This window comes from Sinocyclocheilus anshuiensis, unplaced genomic scaffold, assembly GCF_001515605.1.
Source record: "Sinocyclocheilus anshuiensis isolate Anshui unplaced genomic scaffold, SAMN03320099.WGS_v1.1 scaffold1316, whole genome shotgun sequence".
NCBI classification, from domain to species: Eukaryota; Metazoa; Chordata; class Actinopteri; order Cypriniformes; family Cyprinidae; genus Sinocyclocheilus; species Sinocyclocheilus anshuiensis.
In genome coordinates, this window is record NW_015542553.1 from 1,853,016 (window position 1) to 1,861,420 (window position 8,405).

The 8,405-nt window shown below is 34.0% G+C and overlaps 1 long non-coding RNA gene across 1 annotated transcript in view; it reads right to left on the minus strand.

The window, feature by feature from the left end:
- Window positions 1-234: 234 nt before the first annotated feature.
- LOC107694306 (uncharacterized) overlaps window positions 235-8,405 on the minus strand; it is a 13,547-nt gene continuing 5,376 nt past the window's right edge. The window contains exons 3-4 of the long non-coding RNA XR_001634851.1: window positions 1,986-2,031; window positions 235-803 (exon numbers count right to left, since the gene is read on the minus strand). This is a non-coding gene — a long non-coding RNA (uncharacterized LOC107694306). The remainder of the gene's footprint in view (window positions 804-1,985; window positions 2,032-8,405) is intronic.

Here is an 8,405-nt window from a genome sequence, read left to right on the forward strand (position 1 = left end):
GCATGAATGTACGAAGGCACAAATAAATGAACGAATGAACGAATGCACAAATGCACGAATGAACGAATGCACAAATGCACGAATTAATGAATGCACAAATGCACGAATGAATGAATGCACGAATGAATGAATGTACAAATGCACGAATGAATGCACAAATTCACGAATGAATAAATGAATGCACGAATCCAGCCAGCACAGCTTACCCACAAAGAGCCATTGCATAGTGTTGGTTGAGCTCTCTTTATTTACAGCATGAGCCTTTGTCATGTGATTGGAAAAGATAGATACAGAAATATAGCTTTTTTTAAATGTTACGTGGGATAGTAATAGCACTGTGCAGCCAGCTGTGAGAGCCTTAGGAGCTATAAATGCAGTAGCCACAGCGATAATACCACATGACGGCGGACTATTTGTTTTCGGCCTAACAGAGCTGTGCTGTTAGCTATACATGGACACGTCCTGCAGCATCTCAGAGGAGAGTGGTTTGGCTTGAGAGTGGGAATACATAGTTACTTAATACCACACTAATCTAAAACCCTCTTCGCCAAATAGAGGATGACAAGAACAAATGGGTGACATCTGTACAAATGTATCGCCACTTGCAAGAAATTATGGGAGATGCATGCTAAATGCATGAACTTTGCGTGTGATAGACTGCATGCTTATTTAAGAGTGGTATCGTGTTGCTGTCACTTGCCCTTTTAGGGTTGCCCATCGCTCTCAATAAGCTCTCTCACTGTTATGTCCGGTCGTGTCAACCCAAAAGGAACACCTCCTTCCCTCCCTCAAGTGTCTGGAGTCTAAAGAGGGATGATATAGGTGTAGAGAGAGACAGAGGGGAGATTTTTGATGTTGAACCCATGAAATCTAAGCTCCCCTATAAGAACCAAACACATGAGCCACTGGTCTGAAGTTAACCGGGTGTCCTGACTGATTTTAAACCCAGCCAGAGTGCTTTTGCGGCCCTCATCAAGCACAAAGCCACCCACGAATGATGGTTTGTTTTCATGGTGCTTTTAAACAAGTTTATTATTTTTTTACCCTCTCATGGTCACGAAACAGAGGCCAGACCATATCATGAGTTGGGTTTCTCTCTTCCTCCTGCTCCATCTCAAAAGCACCAGGCAATTCACCCCTCAGTATGAATTTTACATTAGCAGATATTGGCAGATTAATAAATTGCAGTTTCTATGCAGTGTGAAACACCTCTAGATAAGCAAATTGCATTAATGACTAACAAACCAACAAAGCAACAATTAATTTGTGTAATAATGTTAAAACATAAATTGGATAAATTCGTATTTATAAATAATATTTGTATGATAAAATAAATGGTAAAATTTGTTAAATAAAATTCTAAAATAAATATTTGTATTTAATTTATTTAATAAAATAGTGGCGAATAAATACCAAATTTGTATAATAAAATAAGATAAAACAAATTAAATAAAACCGTATAATCAGTAAATTAGTATTTATAAATAAAATTGGTATAATATTGTTATAGAATAATACACTTGTAAAAATAACGTATAATACATATATTTAAAAAAGCAAATTAATTTGTATTCTTACACAAAATTGTAAGTAAAATCATAAAATGAAACAGTAGCAAACTAATAAAATATTTTATATTATATATTATATTATATATTTTTTTTTAATTTACAAATAAAATAAAATTGTATAATCAATTAGAGTTTAATTAATATTAGTATAATAATGTTATAAAATAATACATTTCATAAAATGTGTGTAATAACATTAAATAGTAAATACATTTGTACTTGTACATAAAATTATAATTAATAAAATCATAAGCTAGTGGCAAACAAATAAAACTTGTACAATTACAAAATAAAACGAATTTGTATTTATAAATAAAAATTGTATAACATTTTAAATAAAAAAGTATATTTGTAGATATTAAACTTAAATTTAAAATAATTTCTAATAATAAAATCATAAAATAAAATGTTTACCGTGAGCCCCCCCTGCAAAGTTTCAGATGTCCCATGTCCAGCCGTCCTAATCAGATGCAAACACAAGCACTTCATGTAAAATTTTTCCTGACCCTATGGGACAGTCTATTTCATTTTCTATTTCTGTGGAGTCACTCATTGTAACTCCAGTCACAGAACCTAAATGATCCAAAATCCTGACACACAAATGTATATTAAATATCATATATGTTCTGAAAAGACAGTACACAGAATCTCTTGGATTACGATTTGCAACTAGACGGATGTACTGTTACTTCCTCTACAGTCAAATCTGGGTGTCATATTAGATAGCAACTTGTCTTTTGAAAATCATATTTCCCATGTTACAAAAACAGCATTCTTCCATCTTAGAAACACCTGAAACAACACACAGAACTACCACATTTTGCTATAAGTTTGATTGCATCATATAATAATTGCTGTTAATAGTGTTCATCATCTGTTTGATTACATCTTTAATTGATTTTTCCGTACACTTCTGCCATATGTACATTAATCACCACTGATAAGCTACCACTAAATATTGTAGAAACTTAATATGCTGTAAAGTTGCTTTGCAACGATTTGTATTGTGAAAAGCACTATACAAATAAACTTGAATTGAATTGATTGACTTTGATGCATCACATTGCTGTAAATTTCACACCTTGCATCTGGTTAAGACACCGTTTGTTGTTTTGTAATATTGAAGAGCACAGCACCATATTTATTTACGTATCTGGGTCACATTAGAAAGTCCTTTGCCAGATGAAATCATAAACTTGCTGAAACCAATTTAGAGGAAACCTCAACCTCAGCACTATTTCTCACACTCCTTTATCTGTAAGAGGGAGTCTGTAGACGCTGTTAGCTGGGGAGTAGCCTGTGGGCTGTGATCGCTCACCACAAGGTTCATTTGTGTCAGAGGCTGAAAGCTCAAGCTGACGAAGTCTTTGATGGGCATTCATGAGGAAAGGCTGGTCCCTCTGCAACCCATCTGTCATGGCCACTATTAACACTTCATCTGTGCCCATTGCCCTCGTTCTTTCACTCCCTCATTCGATCTTTCCCTCAACTGAACCATTTCCTCAGGAAAGGAGGGGCGAGGAGGGTTTTCCCCCGCCGTTTTTTTTTCCTGCCACATGTTACTGAGGCTATATAAGGCCCAGGACTGTTCTTGGATTTCACCGTTCCAGACAAAACCAATAGCGGCCAGACCAGTCTCTTTCAAAACGCTAGAGACTGAGAAACACTAAAACACTAATATGTCTTTCTCGCTCATTCTTCCGCAATTGAATACTACTACTATTCAAAAGTTTGGAATCACTATGATTTTATTTCTTTTTCTTTTTCTTTTCCTAGTAGATAAATTGGTACTTTTATTCAGCAATGATGCATTAATTTGATCAAAAGTGATAGTGTAAAGGCATTTATAATGTTAAAAAAAGATTTCCATTTGAAATAAAATTCAAATAAAATTCTTTTGAACTTCATATTCATCAAATAATCCTGAAAAAAGTATCATCATGGTTTCCACAAAAATATTAAGCAGCACAACTGTTTTCAGCACTGATAATAAGAATAATTTTTCCTGAGCACAATATTAATCAGTATATTAAATGATTTCTGAAGGATCACGTGACACTGAAGAGTAATAACGGCTGCTAAAAATTCAACTTTGCATCACAGGAATAAAATACATACAATAGAAAACAAATTTTAAATTGTAATATTCATTAAATATATAAAACACAATATTACTGTTTTTATTTTTGTCAGATAAATGTAGCCCTGGTGAACATAATTCACTTTCAAAAACATTAAATAAATATGTTTTTATGTGTTATATTCAAGGTTGGTTCAAATTTCAAGTAAATGAAATTACTTCATTTGTGGAGTCAAGGTCGTGAACTTTTGTATGAAGTCTTTCAATGATGTGTGATTTACCTGACACCATTCAGAGTAATATGAGCATTAAAAGGCACAATTACAATACACAGAAGAACGAGGTTCCTCGGGCATAGTAGGGCCTACCTGACCTGTAAAACTGGAATTGGAGTCTGATCATAACATCATCCTCCGCTCCGTTAGGCTTAAGTGTAATTACCTGTCATCAAATGCCAAACTCTGCTCAGTCTCGCTTAATCGCTCTCTAATACTCACACACGCTGCTCTAGTTTTTGATGGAAAGGCTGAAATGATGCATTTTTAGTTTTTTTTTTTACTGTGCAATTTAAAAAAAAAAAAAAAGGAAGCGGTTTGTGGCTTAAAAGTTTGTGTGTGTGTGCTAATGCAGTGCTTGCGATATAGAGTAACATTGCAAGACAGCAAGTGTCCACATCAGACCACTTTTCTTATCAGATCAATATGCATTAGATTACACCCTGGTATTGCATCATAAACAGTTTATCTCTTGCTTATTATCATTCTGTCTTAGCATTTAGTTGTCAAACTTGGCTGCGTTCCATTTGAATTATTTGAATTATGTCTCCGAGCAAGTACAAATCATGCACCAGACATACTTATGAGAAAGACTTTGTGCCTAGGGACAAAAAGTGTCATCCCACAGTCACTGTTGGCCAGATAGCAAATCTATCAGCAAAGCCATCAGTTTAACTACACTTTTAAGTAGCGACGTAGAGGAGCTAGTTTTTAAATCAAGCTTTAGTAGTGAAGGTATTTTATAAAGTTATCAGGTAGCTTGACACTTGAGATGTTACATTGTCCCTGAGAAAATGTCAGAAATTAAGTATAATTACTGTATTTTCTGAACCAATGATTCCTGAGTCTGAATCACTGAGTCTGTTCTTTTCAGTGAATCGGTCAAATAATGGTCAAAAATTGGTTCACTGTTTAGGATCATTCAGCCTACTCACTGATACACTGAATCGTTCGGACTGTTTTCTCACCCAGTAAAACCAGTCAAAAAATAAATAAGATGAAGCAGCTGAAATTGTTCTACAGCTTGCAATGTAACTAACTACTTCCGCTAAGTGATAGCAAAAAAAGAAACAATAAAATGTACACAAAAAATACAAATATTTATTTATCAATAAAATAGTGTAATTTTAAAAGAAATACTGTATTTATAAATAAATACATAAGCGTGTATAAATAAAATTATAACTAATGAAATTATGAAATATAACAGGGTCAGATGTCCCATAAAGCAGTGGTCCTAACCAGATGTAAAAAAACCCTTCATGTAAAATTTTGCCTGATCTTATGGGACATTGTAGTCTAAAATAAATAAAATATGACGTAAAATTCAGCTGAAATAGTCATACGGCTACTACTTTATTTTCTGAGTAGTTGGTAGCTTTGCTGGCTAAATTTGAGTAGCTTGCAAAGAAAGCTACAAATAACAGCATAGGCCTACTGAAGTTCACATTGCAACACGGTACTGATATTTTCTCTGTCGCTTTTTTTATTTATTTTTGTCTTAATCTCTTTTTTCTACAATTATTCAGGTCAAACTGCTGAACGCTCAAGCTTCAGAACTATTCAATTGGCTGCCTTGCAAGCACTGGTCCTTCAGGAAATGCAAAACTAGTTCAGGTTTTCCTTTTTTGCAGCTCTCTCCATTAGCTTTGCTCCAATATTTCTTCATTCTGCATATTCACACACCAGTAAAAAAGTACACTCAGCTACCGTTGGCCTGATTCCTGCCCCCTGCAGTACAGAGAGTAACGCTCTTGGAAGAAACAACAATATCTGGCGCCCATCAATCCCGCTCTAGTTTGTTGGAACGTGATGCTAACAGTAGGTGAAACGTGACTCTAAGCGTTCCTTGCTGACTACTAGACAGGAAACAGGAGATATGAGATGAAATTAGTGGAAAAATGGTCCAATGGCCTCCTACTGACATGGCCAATGAAAATGACCGTTAAGATCATGCCGGTGTGGAATTCACACTCTACAGAATTCAAACACCTCTACAGAAAGCAAAAAAAAAAAAAAGAGCAGATTAACTCTCAATTTTGTTTTGAAAATGTCTTAAATCATTATGAGTGTGCATGAAGTTGTGCATGTGAGAGTGCATGTTAAGTTCAGTTCTGTGGCTGCTTGGTTGGATTGGTGGTTTGCCTGAGCGCTGGTCCCTTTATGCTGCTGATGGCTGCAGTTTTCCCAGCGCTCTTTGTTTTCTTTAGCACTGTGTCACTCGCTGTGCAAACAACACTAAAACGGCCCTCTTTAATTACTCGTCATTTCCTCTGCTGCCCCACAAAACAGATGATTATGCCAATTTATGAGCACACGCACAGAAACTTGCACACGTTATGACCTCCAAATAGACTTTCCATATGAAAGAAAAATCACAAAGGAGCTCTCATTTATTTCTCCTAGACTCCAATGTGACTAAATATGCTTCTTAGATTTTTCTTCTGATTAAAAAATTAAAAAAAATTTAAAAAAACTTAAATGAGTCTCTAGCGTCTTACATTTCTTATCAAATATTTCCAAAACCAAATTACCTGGACTATCTACTTTTATTATAATGAGTCTGCTTTTATTTCTCCGGAGGAATTCTAGGAGAACTATCTTAGACAAAGCCAATCCATACTTTGTCTCCTGAGCAATGAAAGAGAAACTTCTGAGCAACAAAATTGTTCCTGTGGGTTTGGTTTCTTCTTAAATTAAACAAGTTCTAACAACAACACCCAAACCATAAACCAGAGGTCACCAATTAGCAAACCGAGGTCTAGATCTAGACCCAAGATTGGTTTAACTCATAAATTAATGTAATTATACATACAGCATTTTTCGCCACACAGACATTAGGCTGTTTTTACACTGCAAAGGCGACACAAAAGCTGTATCTGTAGCAATATATAAGATAGCATTTACAAATTTTTATGCAGAAAAGAGACAGTAAAAGTATTTATGCATGAATTACACCTCATTTTTCATATCTGTAATACTAAATATTCATTTTGATATCAATTTTAACAATAGTAATTATAAAAATCAATTAACATTATTTTTTATTAAAACAATAATTCAATTAACTTTTCAAATTCACAAAAAATAATTTAAATACATTTACAAAAATTTATTATAAAAGTTCTAATATTATAAAATTATTATCATAATTTTATTTTATTAATAATTAACCATTAAACCTAATTTTGCATATTAAATTAATTCTAATTAAATTCTAAACTCTGCAGGAACGTGGATCTCACGGGCCAGATTTGAGGATCACTGCCATAGATTGAAAACTGATGTCACAGTGAAAGGCTTCTTTGTCTGAAAGTTGCCGACGTAGGAACCCGGACACATAATTTGGTCTGAGAGCATGTGTGTGTGACTCAACAGCTGAAATTGAATGTCTAGCCACAGCAGATGTCAGGAGTAAAGCAAAGGCAGGCCGGCTATAAATCAAACAAACTAGAGTCTACTTGTACGCGGTCCGGCCTCTGCCTCCTCACCATGCCAGAAGCAATGCAATTTTTTTTTTATTGTTAATTGGTCTCATTACCCATTTAGCCTTTAATGACAGGATACAATTTACAACTACAAGTTATTATGTACAAGTTATAACTAGCTTATGAACACGAGTATTGTTTCTGCGCCAGTAGTGTTACATAATACAATTAAAAATAAACAGCGAGTGAAACATGAACTATCACACACTAGGTTAATTAATCGCAATCAGTATGATCATGTCTAGATTTGGTTGGAGGAACAGGCTGTTGCTTATTGCCGCATTACCTTGTTTTTGGCTATACTGAACGTGTATCAATAGTTCAACAGTCAGTCATGTGATTAGGTCACTCCCTCCTCAAGTGACTTTAAAGTCAAGATCCAGATCTTCTGGTATTGCAGAAAAACTAGCATCATTAAATGCAGGCCAGAGCATGCTGATAACAGACTACCACTGGATCAAAAGGCACCGATGGGAAATAAGATAAAAGAACGAAAATTCACTTAAAGGCCTTTGGAGCACCCTCAAAAATATTTAAATGTTTAGCCTTAATGAGAAGAAAATGAGGTGAGAAGAACACGCTTGCTCACTGAAATTAACTTTACCAACTTCCCAATTATAAACTACTAAACGACAACAGTTTACCAGCCAGACGGCTCACATTTTTATAATATATATATATATTTTATGCAGAAAAGAGACAGTAAAAGTATTTATGCATGAATTACACCTCATTTTTCATATCTGTAATACTAAATATTCATTTTGATATCAATTTTAACAATAGTAATTATAAAAATCAATTAACATTATTTTTTATTAAAACAATAATTCAATTAACTTTTCAAATAAGGCCAAAGATAATATTTATTATTATTATTATTATACATAAAAATTAAGACCTTTATTATCTTATTTAATTTAAGATATTAAATAACAATAATCAGTCATCAAATTAACATTCAATTTAAGACCAAAATTTGTATTAATAA